Source organism: Psammomys obesus, unplaced genomic scaffold, assembly GCF_907164565.1.
Source record: "Psammomys obesus unplaced genomic scaffold, mPsaObe1.curated_primary_1811, whole genome shotgun sequence".
Classification (NCBI taxonomy): Eukaryota; Metazoa; Chordata; class Mammalia; order Rodentia; family Muridae; genus Psammomys; species Psammomys obesus.
The window spans coordinates 25,718,974-25,741,725 of record NW_026596040.1 but is presented as its reverse complement, the minus strand read 5'-3'; the positions used below and the strand labels follow the sequence as shown (position 1 = coordinate 25,741,725).

Below are 22,752 nucleotides of genomic sequence, written 5' to 3'. Positions count from 1 at the left end.
TTATCACAGAGGCTTTGCAGCCATCGGGACAAACCAAAGCAACCCCCAGCTAATAGTGGGAGATAAGTGTCCTGGTTTTCTCAATGAGTTTTTCCATCTCTAGCCTCAAATGCAATCCTGTGTGCTCACTGCCTGCCGAACACTCTTGCTCCTTTGGGGGGGGTCCTTCTGGCTTATGGACTTTTCTTTCATTGTGGTGATGATGTTAAGATGGAATCCTATCACAGATGATTTCTCATAGCCTGAGATGTTGCTAGCAGCATCTCTGTTAATCTGCATCCCTTCTGAGTGGCCTTCAATGGAGCACTGCAGACAGTGGTGAGCAGTTTCTTCATTTTCCTAAGGAGGACAGGATTAAAAACACAGGAGAGGAAATGAACAAAGGATCGAGTGCTGTGGTGCTTAAATAATAATGAGCCCTATAGGCTCATGTATTTGAATGCTTAGTCACCAGGGAGTGGCATTCTTTGAAAAGATTAGAAGGATTGTAAGGTGTGGCCTTGTCAGAGGAAGTATATGATTGGGGGTGGACCTTGAGGTTTCAAAAGCCCATACCAGGCCCAGTCTCTCTCTCTCTCCTTCCCTCTCTCCCTCCCTCCTTGCAGATCAGGATGAAGCTCAGATATCGTTACAGCACCATGCTTGTTACCATCCTCTCTGCCAACATGATGATGGACTGACCCTCTGAAACTGTAAGCAAGCCCCCAGTTAAACGCTTTCTTTTATAAGATTTGCCAGGGTCATGGCATCTCTTCACAACAATGGGACGGTGACTAAGACAACGGGAAACCTTTTGGAAGACAGTGAGGAAGCTAAAGCTCCCACATACTGCTCCCTGTGGAAAGTGGTCATTGTCTAGCAAATCACTGTGTCGTTTGCTTAGTCCAGAAATCCCTTTCTGAGACTATCTGCACTGCAAAATATGAAGTGACACGCACATTTCAAATATCAAAAGATTAGGAGCCATCTCAAATGGCCATCGATTGAGAAGCTGCTGAACCTATTATCAGTACATCCATTCAGCAGAACACTCTGTAGCTCTAAAAAAAAAAAAAAAAAAGAATGAGCATTCTCTCTATACTGATATTGAAGACTCTTAAGGCTATGTTAAACAAGCAAATCAACATGCAGAATCCTATTTATACTAGGACAGTATCTGTATGCCAATGACAAGACTTAACCAAGGTCCAGAAGTACAGGTGAGAAGGCCAGGGCTTTGTGTCTTGGCAGTTTGTTTCAGCCTGGCTGGGGACTTTCACAGAGTAAGTAAGCTAAGGCCACGTGTCCTCTTGACAAACAGCCAGTTTCTGCCAGTTAGATGTTAGTGAAGCTGAAGGGAGTTAGGAAGAACACATCCTTTGCAAACTAGTTTACCACATGGAAATCCCAGTATGTGTCACTGGTCTACCCCTACGCAGGAGATACGGGAGAAGGCACTGGAGACTAGTTGATAGCCCCATCCACAGGACTAGGTGACATGAAGAGGGGAAAGATCCACTGAAGAAAGGGGAGACCTGACCACAGGGGGAAGAGGAAGCCGCCATACACTGGGACTTACACAGATGAGACCATGGGCAAAGGTCATTTTTTTTTCCATTTTCAGAATTCTAAACAAAATGTGTGAGAACCAAGATGTGGCCCCTGCTGTGTTCTGGAGGATAGAAGTGTCTATTAGCATTTTCAAGATGCATCTGTGACAGTATTCGGTGTTTTGAATTTAGCTAACATGGGAAATTATGTGTTAATTGGCTTCTGGTTGTTCTGTTTCACTAACTAAAGCTTTAGTGACATGATGCTGCAAGAAATAGAGTGAAGTGTTTTTGTAGTGAAGCAGATGAGCATGTCCAGCCCTCGTCAAGTTCCTGGAGTGAATCCTCTACTCACTCTACCATTTGCTCCTTTCTGTTGTGTGACCTCTGTCTCTCCATTGGATGTACAATTTAGACTGCAAAGACAGAAGAGAAACGTTAATATTGGCCAGCTTTCCTACCAGCTAGCCCTGCCCTCGTTCCCTGCTGTGGCCTCACTGAACTCCCCTGAGTGGCTGTAATGGAGAGCAGAGTGGGAGGCGTGGGTGTTGCTTACTGGAAAGGAGCTAATGACCTTGGAAGCACTTTGGGATTCACAGAGATATTTCCAGCCAGCTTTGTAACCACATACACACGCACCACCACCACCACCACCACCACCAGAACCATCCCAGCCGTAGCATATCCAAGGAGAGGTATATAAATAAAAGTTAAATTTCTGTGCCTGGAAAAGCTATGGATGGCTCAGGGAACTGGGGTTCTCTGGCAACTTCCTACATGTTTCAGCAAGGGCTTGTAAGGCTAGCTGCTGACACCTGTTTTTACGAAAGCCATTCCTCCTTCTTTCCTTTTCTCCTAAAACATCTCTGACCAGAGCTAGAGAAATGTTCTGCTTCCTACAGCTGAAGTGGAGCCTGGGGAAGTGGCCTTGTGATAGGCAGTTCCCAGCAACCCTGCTGGCAAGTAGCCACTTACACCACAGGGTCCCCTGGATCTGCTGGGAGAGGTCTCCCCTCCAATTAGTGTGGAACAAACAGACAACGGAAATTTCCCATAATCATGTAAACTCGGGTCCTTTAACAAATCAGAAATCTGCTGTGTTGTATAGCACTGGTTACTCTATGCTGGTACTGCAACCCATTAAAAATGCATTCCTTTCCTTTCAGATTTGTGACAAGGCTTTAAAAATTGTAAAGCTCCTCTCTTCCACACCATGAGTGAGCGTCAATATTAGATCCACCCCCGTGCTGCTTTCCTGGCCCCTGGGATACAATGATGAATATATAGCATGGTGTTCCTTGACTCCTGGCTTCTCAAGTTTTTGTCGTCCCCTAACCCCCAGCCATTCCTTCTTTGTTTCCTTGTTTGAGGCAGTTTCTCTATCTAACCCAGGCTGACATAAATTCTTGAACGTCCTGCCTCACGCTTCTGGGTGCCGGCATTAGGGACTTATGGCACTATGCTTTAAATCTTTGTTTCTGGTGGCCTCCCTCTCCCTGCCTACAGCCTATAATTTATCAATCCTCCAACCTGCTGTACATTCGAATTCAGTAATTCCGACACTGTCTCTCTGGTCCCGACCTTCTCACATCGCAGTCACCATCTTATTCCATTCTCTCCATTTTCTCCCAGCCCTGAGGCCTCTTGATCTGAACGTTACCATCCTCTCATTTAGCTTAAATTTCAGTCTCACATTTCAGCTTCTCTCTTGCTGTGAATCCTAATGTCTGGTCTCTCTGTCTTCTGCTGTTCCTGCATTCCCAGTCCTGAGCCTGAGTGGCTGAAGATTGTTGACAAGAAGAAGGTATCTCAGGAGCCCTTGACACTGTGAACTTGAAGTGGCTATCTTAACCTGCACCCTCTGTTAGGATATGTTTAAAAGTATGCCATGCATATGACAGATCTGGTATGAAAGATATTTATTGGATGGAGAGAGGGAAGGAGAGACAGACAGAGAGTGAAAGAGAGAGAGAGATGGTTTGGGGAGGGGCACTCCGACAGTGAGAGGGGAGAGAACAAGAGAGGAGCAAGAGAGAGGGAGTAGCAGACCAACCACTAAGTCCCTGGGCCGGATGATGTCATAGGACGCAGGTACTGACATAGGACACATAGGACATTGTCAGGACCCTAAAGGCAGGCCAATTGAATTTCCTGCACAGCATGACACCCTCCTTGCCCTTTCTCTTCCATTCCCTTCCAGATGTGACATGGGTTCTGATTTTCAGGAGAAAAACCAAACCACACAAATGTTCCCCATGGCCACACGTAGATACAAACCCTTTACACATGTGCTTGTACAACCCCTTCCTTCTTTGTCCTGTCTTCCATGAGAAAGCCAGGATCCCTTCCTACTCTCTCACCTGCTGGATCCTTTCCACCCACATTTCAGTTGCTTTCCGACCTACACAAAATACAAAGGAGCCCTTCCCTGACTTTCTTGCAACCCCTTTATAATCCTTACCGTGTCACTCATCTTCACAACTGAACGTCTACCTTTGCCATCTATGCTTTTACACCTATGTTGTTCTTGCTCTCGACCTCACGCTGACATTTCTTTCATTGATTTCATCATAGATGTCCTTAAACCAGTGGATACATTTTTGTCTGTATTTGTTCTCTCAATGGCATCCAACACAGAGATCTCTTTGTTTCTCTGGAAACTTCCTGCCATAATTCTTGGGTTCACTGACATCAAACTTACCCAGCCACCCCTCTATTGTCTGGATTCTCCTGTTCAGTTCCATCACAGTGTTTCCTCTACCATCCATTGAGACCCCAGAGCCTCATTGTACATCTCCCCAATTCCTTCTGTTATCTATTCTCTCACTTCAGTGGCCTCTTCACCAACAATTCTGAAATATGCATCTTCACCCCAGCTCCCTTCTGAGTTTCGGCCTGTGTGTATTCTTAAAACCATTTAACCACATGGTAGCCACTGCTGAACACAGCAAGTTCAATACACTGTTCACTGAATATACCATCTCTCCTACCCACCTGCTTTCAGAATAGGCAATATGACGAGAGACAGAAGGCTGAGAGACAGAAGGCTGAGTGGCGAAGATCAGTGTGGGAATGGAGGTAGATGGTAGAACGCTGAGAAATGGCTTTAAAAAAAAAAAGAAAGAAAGAAAAGTGAGATAAAAGGTTTTAACCAGGATCTGAAGTGTTTGTTTACCCTTGCTTTCTTACTCCATCTAAAGCCAAGTTCCTCTTTGCTTAAAGGGACACAACCCTCCCACTTCTCTGATTTGGATGGCCGACTCTGTTCCCTGAAGTCACCTACAGCTGACCCAGACTTAGGCTGGGTGTCAGAACTCCCAGCCGCACACAATGATTGGATCAGGGGTGGTCAAATGTCCCTAGTGGGGCTCCTAAGATAGTGCAATAGTTGAGTCTACAGTTACTGGAGCCATCTTTACCACTGAATGGGAGTGAGCTGCCTAAGATGGTGCTGCCAGAGAAAGAAATCACACGCGGATTTTAGAAAACTTAAAGAAAACTCACTCTAGCTGTAGGTGTAGCTTAGTGGTAAGCACACCTTTGAGTACCATCTGGATGGAGGAAGACAGACAGGAAGAGGAAAGTCATGTTCAGCCACTATGTACAGAGTATAATGGGTTTTTTTTTTTTAATCTAACACTGATTTGCTATATGGTCCAGGTTGACATTGAACCTGTGGATTCCCAGCCTCAGCCTCCCAAGTGCTGAGATTACAGGTGTATGCCACCACTCCTAGTTGGTTTGGATCTTAAGTGCCCCCTATAGGCCAAGTGTTGAAGATTGACTCCCCATTCTTGTCACTATTGAGACATGGGAGAGCCTTGAAGAATGGAGCCTAGTGAAAAGAAGTTAGGCTACTGGCAGTAGACTCCTGGGGAATGGTATTAAGACTCAGGTCATTTCCTCTCTCTTTCTTTGCTCCCCAGTATGATACTCTGCCTTGACACCTGCCCCAAAACATCAAAGACAGCTTGCCAAGGGTGAAATCTCTGAAACTGTGCATCAAAAGAAACCTTTCCCTCTTTTAACTTGATTTTCTCAATTATTTAGTCATGGCAATAGAAAGCAGACTTATATACCTATGTTGTGGTTTGAATCTGACATATCTCCAAGAGGTTCATATGATGAGTCCTTGGTCCCTGGGGTGACCAGCCAGTAACCTGATGGCAGGCTGACTCTAGTGGACCATATCCTTTGTAGAAATGGTAGTACTTTGTTCTTACTGGAACAGATGCTTATTCTGGGTATAGGTTTGCTTTGCCTGTATGTAATACTTCCACCAACATTATCATCTGTGTGCTTATCCACGGCCATTATATTCTACCCAGTATTGCTTCTAACTGAGGAACTCACTTCACAGCCAGAAAAGTACGATTGTGGGCCCATGGTCATATAATCCACATTTCCTACCAGGATCCCCCCACTCTGAAACAGCTGGCTTGATGAACTAATAGCCTTCTGAACATACAGTTACAGCACCAATTAGGTGGCAGTAGCCTTTAGGGGGGGTGGGGTGGTGATAGCAGGTTTCCCCGGAAGGCAATATATACTTCAGTGTAGTTTCTCCCAGAGTCAGAATTCACAGGTCCAAAAATCAACGAGTAGAAATGGGAATGGTTCCACTCATTATCAATTCCAGTGACTCACAAGGAAAATTTTTGCTTCCTGTTCCCAAGATCTTAAGTTCTGCAGACTTAGAAGTTTTTGTTCCAGACAGAGAGTCAAAACAAACATTCAATTGAACTCGAAGCTCAGAGTTCCCTCTGGCCGTGTTAGGCTTCTGATACCCTTAAACCGGGGATTCTCAACCTGTGGATCATGACTCCTTTGGGGTCAAACGACCCTTTCTCAGGGATCACCTAAGACCATTAGAAACCATACACATTTACATTATGATTCATAACAGTAACAAAATTAGAGCTATAAAGTAGCAACAAAAATAATTTTATGATTGGGGTCGCCACAACATAAGGAACTGTATTAACGGGGTCAGCATTAGGAAGATTGAAAACCACTGCCTTAAAACAACAGAATAAGGAAAGAATAACAGTGTTTGACAGCAAAGGATGGGGGTGGTGTCAGAGGAGTAGGAGGGGAAGGGGTGTCGGTGCTGATCCAGTCCACCAAGAGGAGCTGGATTGCTTCTCCACCTTGAAGGTAAGGAAAATTGTGTCTGGAGTGCAGGAGAGCCTTTGGTGCTACTGTGTCTTATGATTGAAGTCAAAGAGAAACTACTGAAACCCGATTCAGGCAGGATGACAAAGGGCCCAGACCCTTCGGTAAAGCAGGTGTGGGTCACTTCTCCAGGAAAAGAACTAAGACCTGCTGAGGTGCTGGCTGAGGGAAGAGGAACTACAGAATGGACAGTAAAGGAAGGTAGCTATAAGTACCAGCTAAGGCCACATGACTAGTGGCAGAAGCCAACATTATGATCGACACATGTGCTTCTGTACTATTTCACTGAGATGGTGCATACACACACACATTAAGCAGATATTTATGCTTTCCTTCCTCTGTTTCTCTACCATGTAACGTAACATAGATTGAGATAATATATTTAAGCTATGAGACACTGAAAGACTAAGTAATGTCCTCAAGGGACATTGCCACCTATTCTAAAATACATAAATCCTTTTCAGTTTTCCATGGGACAGTTATACCATGTTAGGCAGAATTATGACCTGGTTGTTGTTTTCACTTGGAAATTAAGCATGGTGTAAGGTGATATGGTTATGCATCAAATTGTCAAGAGGTGGGCTTGAGATGGCTCACTTTGGTTGTCAACTTGATTACATCTGGATCAATTAAAACCCAAGCAGTTGGGCATACCTGTGAGGAATTTTCTTGATTGGATCATTTGAGATGGGAAGACTTACCCTAAACCTGAGCTACACACACCTTCTGGTGGCAGCTTATAGAAAGGGACATTGAATAGGGGCTGGACAGATGGCTCAGCGGTTAAGAAGAAGACCCAGGATCAATTCCCAGCATCCACATGGCAGCTCACAACTGTCTGTATATAGCTCCTGTTCCAGGGGATCTGACACCCTCACACAGACATATATGTGAATGTCAAAACGCCAATGTACATAAAATAAAAATAAATTATTAGAAAAAAGGACATTGAAGAAGGAAGATTTTTGCCTGCTTGCCCTCACTCTCATTGGGAAGTTTATCTGTGCTGTTGCTGAATCACCTTTGCTGGTATCAGAACCCACTTCTTTGGGATTCTAACATAGACATAGATGGAAAGACAGGTAGATCTCTAGGAATCCTTGGAGAGTCCAGCACCAGATTGGGACTGCTAAAACAGCCAGTCTCAGGGATTGAGAAATTACCAGATTCTTGGCCTTTGTTGGACTAGTCAGGCAACAGTTGGAAAGCCACTCTTCTAAATCCCCTCTCAATGTATACATATTTATTCTATCAGTTTCATTCCTTTAGAAAATTCTGACTAATAGAGGAGGTGAGGACTGACTGGTTGACGTGGGTCACCAGGGGACAGACCTTGAAGATTATAACCACTGCTCTTCAGACTTTGGGCTGAGATCAAGTGATAATTGTAATCACCTCTTCTCTTTCCACTTCCTACTCTCCCACAATAAGAAAAGATCCTGCCATTTAGCCTTGCCACCATGGACAGAGCTACTCTTCCTGCCCAGCTTTGTGCACACTGAACTAAAGCTTCTCTGAAACTATGAGTCAAAACAAACCTTCCCCCATCCCCCATGGTGTTACTGTCAGCTGTTTTGATATAGCAATGAGAAAATCAGAGTTAATCAAAGCAGCAACGTTGATCAGTGGAGATAGTGAGGTTCTAATGGGTGAGTGTGGTCTGGTTGGTGTCTCCAGGTTCTTGGCTTCTTGTTCGAAGAACCGAAGTGCACACAAACAGTAAAGCATCGAGGGGCGTTATTCAGATGCAATCTGAAAGTACAAGGATGCCGAGGACCTTTCAGAAGGCCTGATCACTGCCCAGGGCTTGCTTTTGTTGGTCAAGGAGGAAGAAGAGCTGGTTGTCACAAGTGTTACATGGGTGGGCTTTCTGTTTTTATTGATAGGCTTTAGTTATGTAAACCCGTGTCCACCACACATTTCCTTTCTGAAGATGCATCTTATTTTAATACGATATGCAAGCCCAATCATGCATAGGCATAAGGTTATAAATAGGACTCTCCCCTACATATTCATGCAGATGACAGTGCCCTGCTTGCTGCGCGTGCATCTAAAACCAGTGTAGGGTAGAGTGGTTGTCAAGTTGGCTAATCTTGGCTGTCAACCTGCCATACCAGGGGAGAGGGAACCTCAGTTGAAGAATTGCCTCCCTGAACCAGGCCTGTGAACATGTCTGTGGGAGCATTTTCTTGATTGTTGACTGATGTAGAAAGGCCCAGTCCACTGTGGGGGTTGTGGTGCCATCTTTAACAGGTCAGTCTAAAAATGAGTCAGGAAGCAAGCCAATCATCAGCATCCCTCCATGCTCCCTGCTTGAGCTCCTGCCTCCAGGTTCCTTCCCTGAGTTCCTGCCCTGACTTCCCTGTTAGATTTTAACCTTAGAGTTGTAAGATGGAATAAGCCATTTTACCCCCAAGTTGGTCTTGGTCAGTGTTTATCACAGCAATAGAAAACAAATTAGGACAGGCCCACTGCTCCTAGACCCTGGCTGGGTTCCAGGATATGTTTGACCACAAGGGTGGCATGTACACACATGTGTGTGTGGTGGGGGTGGTTACTAAGGTTTCCTAGGGAGCTGTAGGTCAGAGTGACTGGATAGCTTTTGTTTAGGGGTTTGTGTGTGTGTGTGTGTGTGTGTGTGTGTGTGTGTGGCGCACGTGCGCGCGCGCATGCAGTTTAGTGCAGGTGGTATACTAGGTTGCTAAGTGCATTGTTAGGGAAAGGTTATGTACATGGAGCTCAAGCCAAGCAGTTCTTGGGTTACTAAGCTAACCCTAGGCTTGCCTGCCTCCCAAGCCAAAGAGTCTACCTAAGATAGTGATGCAGAAACAGAAAAACAGGGGTACATCTGTAAAGGAATCTGAGAGTCAGAGTCACAAGAATAGGGTGTAACTAATATTAGAGGGAGGGACAAGGAATTGTCAAGGACAGCTCCCAGGATAGTGGGTGTCCAGCTGAGCAGATAGTTATCATTCTTGAAAGAAGGAACACAGGAGGAATGGGCTAGCAGAGGTGGTCTTTAGACAGGGAGAAGCTGGGGTTTGAAATAAATAGGACATGAAAATCTGATTTAGTCATGCAGGAAAATAGAAATGAGTTACTTAGAAGATAGAAGAAAATCCCTATATGCAGGAAGTAGAAGGCCTCTAGTTAGTGATGTCCAAACCAAGATGTTTTAAACTCATATAGAAACACTGGAAAGTCTATGCCAACAAATCTTTTGAAAATGTTTTAATTATTTTTGTTATTGATTTTTATCAATATTATGTATGTGGCCTCAAACTTACAACTTCCTGCTTCTACCTCCTAAGTGTTGAGATTTCTGATGGATGTCACATGTGTAAGGGTTCATTTTGGCTGTCAACTTGATGAGACTTAGCCTCCCTAAGGAAACAAATCTCTTGGCAGGCATGTGAGGGATTATTTAGAGAAGGTTAGCTGAGAGAGAAAAACTACCCTCAACATAGATGGTACCTCCTGGTCTGGGCTCCCACACTGAAGGCAAAAGAGAAAGTTGAGTACAAAGTTTATACCTTTCTGCATCTCGACTGTAGATACAACATGACCACTTATCCCAGGCTCCTGCCACTATTACCTCCCCCCACAGCAGGCTGTACCTTGGAACTTGGAGCCAAAACAAACACTTCCCTCTTCCCTAATATGCACCCAGCCCTTAGTATGCTCTCAGCCCCCAGCACAACTGACTCCATGATGGAAATACCATCCAGGCTGTAAAACTCAGCATGTAGACAGCACAAACTACCCAAAAACTAAAACAAAGGCTTATTCCATCAGAGTCTATAGTTCTGGGGAAGTCTCTAAATATACTAAACTTTGTTTTCGGCTTCTGTAGTTTGCTTCTGCCTAACTGTTCTTGTTAACTGAAGCATGCCTACGTAAAACATGGCTTTTGAGCTTAAGAGCTCACCCTGAGAAAGGCTCAGGATTCTACTAGGATCCCGAACACCCAGTGTGATCATCATTGAGCTAATAATAAAGACGTTTTGTGGGTTCAAACCCATGTCAGAGCAGTCTTCTCTGGTGGGTATCCCACAACACTTCCATTGCTTTTGCAGGAATTTTGTTGCAGCAACAAGACATATAACTAATAGACCATGTCTGAGTAAAATTTTATAGTTTTATAATCTAGAGCTTACATGTTTAAACGTATTTATGGAATATGTTGCATAGCTCTTCTATTAAGTGATTTAAGTAGAGTTTGCTTTTTGTTTTTGTAAATATAAAATCATACATACATCAGGCAGGCTCCCAAGCCTGGATGACATAACAGCTATCTTAGTTCACAAAGGCCGTCCATTAAATTGAAAGCAAACAGTAGACCCCTATTTTGAAATTTTAGGGGGAAAGCAGATTCTGAGAGATCCTGTGGCAATTCCTAGTAAACCAAATTTCATGCTCTTTAGCTGATCAAGATGAAATAGGATTTCTGCACAATAAACAGTAATGGATTTATTGTGTGTGGCTTAGAAAGAGGGAGAGTGTTAGGCAGGTTGGGATAAACAGCCATCGCCCCACAGCCTAGGTAGTAGTCCTTTCATCCTGTGGTCCTTAGCTTGAGAGATGGACTTTGGCCAAGCTATAATAAAGCCTGTTAGAAACCATCATTAAAGACTTCCCCAGGCCATAGCTAATCTGCTTGTTTATGGCTGTTCTGAGGGAGCCAATTGGAGGACAGAGGGAACTGAAACATTTCCATGACAACAGAGGTTTATTAAGAGATGAAAATTCTTTTTATGACCAAACTGTTCTGAAATGAATAATTGGCCATAAAGGTTACCTAATATTTTTTTTCTAACCTACATGTTATAATGATTAGTTAAAATTAAACACTAGCATCAAGACCCTTGGAACCCAATGAAACATAAAATTTAATCACATAATCCTCCATTCTTTCCATAAGAAATAAGGATCATCATAACAATTCTGTATAGGGGTACTTTTTAAGATCAATTAGCTCATGTTTGTAAAGTGTGTTTTGGAGTGGTAAATGAAAACTTATCATGAATTTTATAATGTCATCAGTTTTTTTTTAAAAAACATGTTTTTTTTTCATGAAATGTATGATATAATGGTTCTTATTTCTAAAATTTAGTAGTTATAATCCATTCTTTTTCTTAGAATCTCTTGAATCATAATTTAAGAAACAGAGATAAACAATCTGTGAATCACTAAGACACAAATCACCAAGGGTGTCCTAGGAACATGACCAGCTTTCCAGCCCTGAGTCTACTGGAATTCTTTCTCTCTTCCTTCCTCCCTTTCCTTCCCTCTCCCCCTCTCTCCATGGTGCTGGGTACTGATCCCAAGATCTAGCATAAGCTAGGCAAGTGCTCCACCACTGAGCTCTTCATAGTCCTCTATTTACTTCTTTTTAATAATTTTTGTTTTTTATATTAATTACAGGTTATTTACTTTGTATTCCAGCTGTAGCCCCTTCCCTCATTCCCTCTCAATCTCACCCTCCCTCCCTCATCTTCTCCCTGTCCCTCTCTAAGTCCACTGATAGGGGAAGTCCTCCTCCCCTTCCATCTGACCCTAATTTATCAGGTCTTATCAGGACTGTCTGTAATATCCAGACTAGCAAGGCTGCTCCTCCCTTGGGGGGTGGGTCAAAGAGCCTGCCACTGAGTTCATGTTAGAGACAGTCCCTGTTCCCCTTACTAGGGTACCCACTTGGATACTTAGCTGCCATGGACTACGTCTGAGCAGGGGTTCTAGGTTATATCCATACATGGTCCTTGGTTGGAGAATCAGTCTCAGAGAAGACCTCTGGGCCCAGATATATTTGGTCCTTGTGGCACTCTTGTCCTCTCCAGGTCTTACTAACTCCCCCTTCTTTCATATGATTCCCTGCACTCTGCCCAAGGCTTGGTGATTAGTCTCAGCATCTGCTTTGATACACTGCTAGGTAGAGTCTTTCAGTAGGCTTTTGTCCTGTTTCTTGTTTTCTCCTACTTCCAATGTCCATCCCATTTGTCTTTCTAAGTGAAGGTTGATCATCTTACCCTGGAACCTCTTCCTGTTTAGCTTCTTTAGGTGTACAGATTTTAGTATGTTTGTTCTATCTTATTGGTCTAGTATCTACTTATAAGTGAGTATATACTGTGTGTGTCTTTCTGCTTCTGGGATACCTCACTCAGGATGATCTTTTCTAGATCTCACCATTTGCCTGCAAATTTCATGATTTCCTTGTTTTTAATTGCTGAGTAGTATTCCACAAGCACAAGCTAGGCAAGTGCTCCACCACTGAGCTATTCGTAGTCCTCTATTAACTTTAAAAAAAATGTTTTATTAGCATATATTAGTTATTAAAAATGAGTGTTTTGTGGGGTGTTTTCATACATGTACATAACTTATCTTTTATTATATTCAATCCCATTAACTCCTACTCATCCTCTTTCTCTTCCCAGCTAGTCTCTCTTCTACTTTCATGTCTTTTTGTTTCTTTGTGACCCAGAGAATAGGAGCAAGGTGCAAGGTTGTTTAGAGTAACTCGGATGCCTCTTCAGTAGCTTACAATGTTGGGGAAAATCATTCTTCTTCCCCAGCAATCATCAACTGCCTCATGGTCTCAGCCTCATGAGCCCCTCCCTCATCCTTGACAGGATCTTAATGGGCCCAGTCTTGTACAGACAGTCACAGCATTTGTGAGCTTAAGAGCACAATGTTGGGCTAGGGCAAAGTTTAGGTCTATCACAACTCTTCAGCAGTGATAGACCTAAACTTCAAATAAACCCTGAATGACTCAGGCCTTGTTTTACCTGCCGTGACTCTCAGATAGTGACATCTCCTCTACTGTCAGTTGGGAACACAGTTTTCTTATCCTAAGTGCAGTTCAGAGTGACAGCAGGAATAATATCAGGAGGCTAGACCAATGCACCAGTTCTCAGTTTTGAAAAGGACGTTCTAGCAATCTGGAAAAACTAGAAAGAAACAAGATAAAACAACAACAAAATTTGACATCAGAATATTCAATTCCGTCAGACTTTTAAAATTCAATACGTGGTTCGTATGGACAACTCAGTGTGGATACTTGTCAATTAATTTTAAGGACTCTTAGTTCTCACTTGGTTAGACTATGATAATGCCTAGATTTAAGCCAGCCTTTTAAAAAATTATGCAAACAAAGACACGCATGACTCTTCTCCCTTCAGCTATGACTGACAGCATACTGGCAGTTGGGAATTGCTGCCCCAAGTTGGCTGACACAGTGTGAAGGCATTATTCTAATAGGAAAAAAACATGTTTTCAGTTCATTTTATTGCAATGTATTGCCAGTTATCTAGCCAGCCTGCACACCCCCCCCCCAACACACACACACCAGCCTCCATGGAGGAAAATGGCACTCATATCATAAGATTCTCTCTCCTCTTCATTTCAGGTGTGAGATAAAAATATACACTTGAGGTCATAGCACCTGACATACAACCTTCTGTAAGGCTGCAGTGGGTAGTGATGGCAACACTGGAAATTGTGCTAAGTCCTTAATGAATAAAAAGCACCTGAAATCTAGGTCTATGCACATCCAACAGCTCAAGGCTAACACTCAAGATAAGGTCTGCATTTTCCACCCACACTTAAGAGTCATTTGGATTTTGCTTCTCCAGCTGCCTGGCTGTATAGATCCTCAGCCTATGAGATTAATTCCCTTCCTGCCATTTTTCAGGACACATTTTCCCCTTTTGCGCTGGTGACTGGTTACAAATGTTTATAAACCATCCCTCTCAATGTAAACCAAAGGGAGGGGCCCAATGGACTATGGGGTGCTTTCTATAATTGTGTACATTTGTGTAGCTAAGCGCTGAACAGCAAAGGCACACCGGAGCCTGTTCCTGGTTTTCATCTAAACGCCATGTCACACATATTTTCTGAAATAAAAAACATCACATTCTTCTCTTACCAGATGGTCCTTTGCTCCCACATTCTTAAAGTGGAAGGTTCGTGGCTGGTGGTGGCCAGAGCTCCTCTCACACTGAAAGCCTTACGGGCCTGTTCTTATGACACCTTCACTCCCGCCACAAAGATAGGGCTGCTATCCCCATACCGCAGAAGAGGAAATAGAGGTAGACAGTGAATGCGTTTGCTCCTGGACCGATTTCCAAACTAAGGTTCTGGTTTCATTTCTGTTACCATGATAAAGTACTCGGACGAAAAGCAAGCGAGGGGGGGAAAGGTTTATTTAGCTCACAGTTCCAGGTCACAGTCCACAGTCTAGGTGGCAGTGACTTGAGGGAGTTGGGCACATCTACAGTAAAGATGCAAAGAGAGAAGAGATGCATACATGCAAACGCCAGGTAGCTTTCTTTACCCTTTCTGTTTTGTTTTTGTTTTTCAAGACAGGGTTCCTTTGTGTAGCACAGGCTGTCCTAGAACTAGCTCTGTAGACCAGGCTGGTTCTGGAACTCACAGAGATCCAACTGCCTCTGGCTCCTGAGTGCTGGGATTAAAGGTGTGCACCACCACTGCCCAGCTCTCTCTACCCTTTCTTAAGCTAGGACCCAGCTGCAGAAATTACGTCACCCACGTTCAGAGTGTGTCTTCCTATCTCAGTTATCTCATCTAAGAAAAACCCTCACAAGCATGGCTGCAGGCCAAGCATTTCTTCTATCCAACTCCTCCTGGAGACCCTCTTCTCAAGTGGCTCTATAGCATGTCAAGTTGACATTTAAAACTATCCTGGAAAGACACCCAAGCACCTGCCACAGGCACCACTACAATGGACAAATGTGTGATGGAGAAATGGAAAAAGCAGTAGAGAGAAGGAAGAGAGAGTGAAGTCGAGGGCTTTGGATGCTGTGGAGAAAGGTGGAACTGGAGGCTTGACAGCAGTGAGGAACAGGTACATATGAGTAGACCACAGTGAGATCCTGGCCTGGGCTGCTGCCAAGGGCCATGTCAGGGTCATGGACCCAGGCTGCTGCATCTGGGGTCTGTGTTGATGTCTTGGCCCGAGTTACTAGCAAAGGCCAAGCATATGCCCATGGTTTGGGCTGCCACTGGAGACTGCATAGAGCTCTCAGGGCCATGCTGCAAAGGGAGCATGCCAATTTGAGTGGCCTGCATTGCCACCTGAGGCCATGGGGACATCCGGGTGCAGGCTGCTACCAGGAGCCATGCGTGGTTCCATGATTCTATGGCGGCTGGGATCTGTGCGGATGTCCCAGGCTCTTGTTACCATCAAAGGCTGTGCAGCTATCCCTGGTTTGAACCACCTGAGGCACTGTGCTGAGCTGTTCCTGCCCCTTTCCTGGTGGTGGTGGGGTGGAGGAGGGTGCAAGCGAGCTGGCCCTGAGGTCATGAGAGTGGGAGAGCTGTCCCTGCTCCTCACTGGCTGCAGCACAGTAGAACTGGCTCTGTTAGTGAATGTAAAGGAGAACCTACCCCAAGGACATGACGGCAGGAGAGATGACCTGCTCCTTGCCGACTTTGGCTTTGGGTGAGCTAGAGCGGGAAAGCGCTCCCCGGTGATGCGGGTGAAGGAGAGTCGGAAGGCTGATCAACTCATCTACCTCCCAGCCTCATATCCAGGGCTTTGAGCTGGCCCACCCCAATGTCCACCCCATCTATGGACTGCTGGAGTACATAAAGGGGCCAATACTGCAGATCCAAAGCTTCAGGATCCCCGTGTCAACAGGATATCAGAGAGGAGTCCCAGTGAGGATCCGGTATTGATAGTGTAGCAGAAGCCAGAGGCCTAGAACCAGACCAATGACTCACTACAATGAACAAGTAAAGATGTGTGGACAAAAAGGTTTACTGTGTGACACACGGTGACACACTATAACACACTGCATCTTCCATGAGAAGATGTTCTCTTTTTAAAAATTTATTTATTTATTTGTTTTGGAGCAGGGAGGTTGCAAGGGCAGAGAGTAGGCATGAAAAGACAGGGAGATGAGTGGGATTGGGGTGCATGCTGTGAAATTCACAAACAGCAATCACACTGGGAATTATCCATTAAGGTTTCTCCTACCAAGAGACAGCCATATGGTGTTTATGATCTCTTTCTTTGTATGTGTATACGTAAGTGCATGTAGTTTGCACATGTGTATGTATGCATGTTCGTATGTGTGTGGGGTGCACATGTGTGTGTGTGTGTGTGCTTATGTGTGTATTTACTGAGCCAGGTCCTCTTGCTCAACCTGGAGCTCAGCAGTTCCAGTTCTTCTCTAGACTAGTCCTGGACTCCTCTACTCTGTCTCCTAAGTGCTAGGAGCACAGGTGGTTGCCACACCCACCCAGCTTTTATGTGGGTTCTGGGGCTCCCAACTCTGGTCCTCACACTTGTATGCCAAGTGCTTTCTCCACTGGGCTATCATCCCAGCCTCTGTAATCACTTATCAATGTAGAAACACACACACATTTATTCACAATGCTTGGTGAACACCTGATGTGTTGAATTACAAGGTAGTGAGGAGGGGTATAGAGTTATTAAGGCAGGCAGACATAAGCCCTCACTCCCCACAGACCACAGTCTAGCCAGGACACAAAAATTCTAAAATGTGCACACAAAGCAAGAGCAGCTGACAGGTGGGAGCTGACAACAGGCTCAGAAAGCAGGGCGGACTCCAGGGTGCTTCCTGTGTTATGCCCATGGATCTGCATTCTCCCTCGGTGATTTTGAATCTGTTTCACATCCGTCCTCCCAGCCTGGCACCGTTACTCCTCCGTTTTACAGAGAAGCAGACCAAGTACAGCTGAGATGGGCGACGTGAGCTTGGTCACCCCCCAGATGAGACTCCTGCTGCCAGCACTGAGGTAAGCTAGAGGCTCAGCTTGCCTGTCTTGTTAGAAACAACAATTACCCTAGGTCGCATACATACCTAAAAAAATAAAAATCTTGAAACCATTTAAGAGGTGACACGATAATGGAATACTATTAGGCAAAAACCTAAGGTAAATCATCTGCCTATGAAGTTGAGATCCCACAGGGCTCCATCTTTACAGTGTCTAATGATGAACCAGAAATTTATGTACCCTCAAAGGAAGTTTTCTGGGATCTGAAAAGGTCAGGGGCAGCAAACTCCCAGAACGGAGACCCAATACTGGAAATAAATCAACTTGTTCCTTTGCAGCTGAAGCTCACACCATAAATCCTGAGCAGTCCGGAAAATTTTAAGTCAGAAACTTATTTCAGATTGTCTAAGACCAGTAATGCTGTTGGGAATGTAGCAGCCTATATCTCGCACAATTTCCCCAAACTGCTCCCTAAGGTAAACGCATAGTTTTCAGGAATGACTCAACAAGCAAGCATTCAAGGAGGCCAGGTTCTTCAACATGAAAAAGAACACAGTAAAACAAGACATAACAGGTTCCCAGTCCTGAAATTACCCAAAAATTATTTTTTCACAAAAGAAGCCTTCTAGATCAAAATCAAACCAACAAACAGGTAAGTGAGAAATGAACACCCTAGAGAAGATATATTTCTAAGTGATAAAGAAAAACTTGGTGATTTTAAAACGGAGATCAATGGTCTTGCTCAGTCTTGTATTAGGCTTGGCCAGTGAGAGAATTAGTGAAGTGGAATGTAGATGTGGAGAAATTATGCAGAATGCAGGACCCAGAGTGAAGAAAAACAACGAGGATGTTAAAAGACACAGAAGGGGCTGGGGTGGTCACTCAGTTGTGGAGAATGTGCTTGATCTAAGCGAGGCCATGGGCTCAGCACCCTAGCAGCAGACAAGCAAACAAAATGGAGCAAAAATCCCCATGAATGTCTCACATTTGCCTCATCAGAGTTCCAGAAGGGAAAAGAAGAAAATTGGGCTGAAATATGAAATGTAAATTGTATACTGAGAACAGTAACAAACCATGAAAAGAGCTTAAATGGGTCACGGGTAAGGCTGCTGCTACACAAGATGGTGGGACATTTTGGCTGCTGAAAAGAACTTGGCTGAGGGTGGCAAAACCAAAACGTAGCCTGTGTTTTAGGCAGTGGGCTGCTTGGGAAAAGGGAAACTTCTAAATTCTGTGGAAGAATAAACAGTGACAGCTCTGGCCCCGTCATAATGGCTTTCACTTTTTGCGCTTGGATTCTAAGATAGAAATGGTTTTCCCAGGGAACAGTGACATCAGATTTGATTGTAATCTGTTCTTCCAAAGGTCAGTTTTCCACCAAAAGGGAACACTGCTGAGAAACCAAACACATACCTCTGAGCATCTGTTTCATGTGGCATTGATTATAGCCAATTTTAGCCCAGGATCTGGACTCTCCACCTTCTGCAGAGGTTGGCTTCTCTCTTGCTTTGTAGTTATTTTCTTTCTCATCCTTCCAGAATTTCATCTTCCATTTCACCTTAGTGGTGTAATACAAGATATGTAATACAATACATATCTTGCTTTGCTTTTCGGATATTTTCTCTGATAGTCATATCCAAAAGATAGTCCCTGCTCATGTCTTTGTGTATTGGCTGAAGTCCCTGATCAAAAGGGCAATCCAATGTCATGGGAGTTACAGGGTATGAGGGGTGACAGTTCGCCAATAGCTCACCTTGAAATATGACAGAGGGCAGAGCTGAGATCATTTGCATCTTACTGAATCAATAGCAGGAAATAAAGCCTTTAATGAAGTGCTAATTATGCTGGGGAAAATGAGGCTGGAAGTGGAGCCTACTGCTGTCAAATAGAGGGCAGTAGCAGAGGAGGAATAAGCAGTCCCTGATCTCTGCATTTGGACTTGGTCTTTGCAGGAACATTGTTGCAACAGTAGGGCCATGGGTCTTAGGAATAGAGTTTGTGAGGATTCTGTGGAGCTAGGCCAACAAGAGGGGGGAAAATGACTCCAAACTTCCAAATGATCTGGAAACTCTCCTGTAAAAGGCTAGCAACATGAGGCCAGGGAGAAGGCTCAGTTTGTAAAGTGCCTGTCAGGCAAGTGTAAGGACGTGAGCTCAGGTCTCCAGCACCGATGTAAAAAGTTCAGTGTTAGGGTATGTGTCTGTAGGCCTGGCATTGGGGTTAAGAACACTTGCTGCTCTTGGACAGGTCTGAAGTGATTCCGAGCATTAATACAAGGCAATGCACTATAGCTCCAGGGATCCGACATCCTTTTCCAGCCTCCAGAGGCACCTAGACTCATATGCACAAAGTGCAGCAGCTGGGGCAATGGCTCAGGGGGTAAAGTGTTTGCTGAGAAAGCACTATATAATGTCATGCCACGAGGTGAGGCAGGCCTTCCTCCTGTAATCCCAGCATGCAGAAGGGAAAGACAGACCATCCCTGGATAAGCTGGGCAGCCAGACTATAAGAAAGTGACCTCTGAGTTCAAGTGAAATACCCTACCTCAGTATATAAGGTGGAGAGCAACGGACAAAGACACCTCACGGCAACCTCTGGCCTCCACCCCCCTAAAACACACACTCATGTGCATATGTGCTCACACACACACAGGGGCAAACAGGTTATACATGCATGCACACACACCCCTCACATTCATACGCATAAACCCGCTAATGAAATGAATAAGGTGGAGCCCAGTGGAGGAAGATACCCCAAATTGATCTGGAGTCTTTATGTACATACACACACAACATACACAAACAAAGCCAAAAAAAAAAAAAAAAAAAAAAAAAAAAAAAAAAAAAAAAAAAAAAAAGATCGCACATGTGTGACCCCAGCTTATCAGATCAGAAGGCAGTATGCATTTGCATGCCATAGCTACTGTCAGGATCAAAAGCAACATATTTTTGCAGCAAATCAGGACTCGTTTCCAGCGTCTCGAGGAAGCTGCAGGGAAGAAATGTTGCTGCTGACGAAGGGATGGCAAATTGAATTAATTACATAGCGCCATTAGCACTAATTAAAGATGTGCAGTGCCTCACTGCTGTTTTCCCATTTAGCGTGCTCTCAGCTGCTCATTTCCCTTCAGCGAATACAGAAAATATTAATAAAGGCTTTCATCAAATCGCTATAAATGCTGGAGCCCAATTCTTGTCTTACCATGTAGTTGAAAGCCCCTAAGCCTCTCAATTTACCTTTGATGGAAAAACTTTGAATCTTACTCCTTCAGTTCAGGGATGCCTTTTCGTATGTAGGTTTAAAGATTGTCAAATCCATCAGCGAGATATTTCTAAGCAGGATGATCTTTCTCTTTAAAAATAATACGTTTTTATTTGCTCTTTGAGAATTAGGATTGTGTTAACCCCATCTCCTCCAACTTCTCCCAGATGCCCTTTATGTTCCCTCTCAACTTCATATTTTCTTACACACACACACACACACACACACACACACACGAAACAAAACAACCCACTGGATTCAATTAGTGCTGTACATGTGTGAATGGGTGAGGAGCCATCTACCAAGGGCCCCATGCCTAAAGTACACTGACTCTTTTTCACTGCTGGCAGCCACTGTCAACAACTTCTCAGTTGGGTGGGGGAGCTTGTGTGCCTCTCCTCCACCAATGCTGTAATGTTGATTAGCTTGGTCTTTTACAGATCTTGTGCAGGAAGCCACAGTGACTATCAGTTCTTGATTGCACTGGTCCTGTCATGTATAAAGAACACTCTTTCACCTCCATCTTCCGTGACCCTTGTCCTTTCCCTTCCCCTATTCCACAATGTTCTCTGAGCTGTGGAAGGAGAAGCTACAGAGAGTATAGATGTCCTGTTATGAGTAAGCACTCCACAGACACTGGTTTTCTGCATTTTGACCACCTGAGTCTCTGCACAAAGATGTTGATCTGATAAAGGTGAAGACCTATACTAACCTATGAGTCCGGAGGCCGATATTTAGAAGGCAGTTTCAGGCTGTGTCGGTTTCACAAAATAACAGCAGGAGGCTCACTCCTAGGGCCTGAACTCCCCAGCCTCAGACTCTTAGCCAGATTAGCCCTATCAGGCATGAGTTTCCTCCTGTGAAGTTGTATCTTACTGTGTTATCTGCTATCTTACTTTCTTGGAAAGGACAAAAAATCGAGAGTTGAACCTATAGTTCTCCGGTGATGGAGAAACAATAAGACAAAGGAAATCACTGCTTTAAATAAACCACAGGGCTCCATCTAGGAAAGGTTCATGTAGTTGACTGTGTAAAAAAAGCACAGTGGGAAAAATGCTTTACTCACTTTAAAATATTTATGAACTACCCGTGGCATACAAAACACTACTGCAGGTGTTGAGATGATGAAGAAATAAGAGAAACATCATGACTTCTTTTGGGGGGAAGTTGGGATAGAAACAACCTTACCAGAACATCCCAAGGACATGGCTGCACTTGAAATACCTTGTTTCCACTGCATAGAACGCTTTCGTTAGGTGAGAGAGACAGACAGAGGAGCAGCTGCACTCCCCTTCAGCCAATAGAAACCGTTCTCCGGGATGTGTTGGGTCAGGCAGCTGTTTCCTCTGACATTCCACAGCGGTGCAAGGACACATGGCCACATTAGGCTCTCTCTCTCACTTTTTAATCAGGGGTGACCAGCTAACCTTTTGGCAAATGATTAACCAACTGGTTTGCATTTTTATCAGCAATAGAACTACCATAATCTCTTCTTGCTGTCTGATATGTGGGTCAGAGGTCAACAGTGGCTTTGAGACTAGTTATTGACTTATACAGTCAAATATTCCTTGGTCCTTGGTGGAAATGGATGCCATTCTTCACAACAGCTGGCCTGAGGTCTCTGCTACCTGGAGACAAGAATTCTTGTGAGCACAATCGTACAACGGAATTGCAACTGCACGGTCTATACTTCTGGCATCTGGTTTCACTCAACAGCAAGATTAATGGCCTCTCAAAAAATATGTTGACTTTGCCACCACCTTAGTCAGTATTTACTTTGGAATCAATAATGAGAGTCAAAACTTTCAAGGTGGAACCCAAAGCTGGCAGATTAAAGAGGCTTCAGACAGGGAGGAACTCAAACAATGCAATAAGGAAGTGGAAAAAAAATAACATGTTGCCTTTCAGGGGCAACCCTTTTGTTTGCAAAACCTAAGTCAGGATTCCTGGTGAAGCCAACCAAGCCAGGCCTGCCTGGCGTGATTTTCCTCAGAAGGAAACAGACTTTGGTCACCCAGTTCAGTGACTT

General features: G+C 44.2%; 1 long non-coding RNA gene across 1 annotated transcript; it reads right to left on the bottom strand.

Moving 5' to 3' along the window:
- On the bottom strand, nucleotides 1-21,968 carry LOC129688203 (uncharacterized). Its single transcript, XR_008721871.1, has 3 exons — nucleotides 21,948-21,968; nucleotides 13,487-13,648; nucleotides 1-339 (listed from the first exon to the last, which is right to left on the bottom strand). It is a non-coding gene; the product is annotated as an uncharacterized LOC129688203 (long non-coding RNA).
- Between the last annotated feature and the right edge of the window lie 784 nt (nucleotides 21,969-22,752).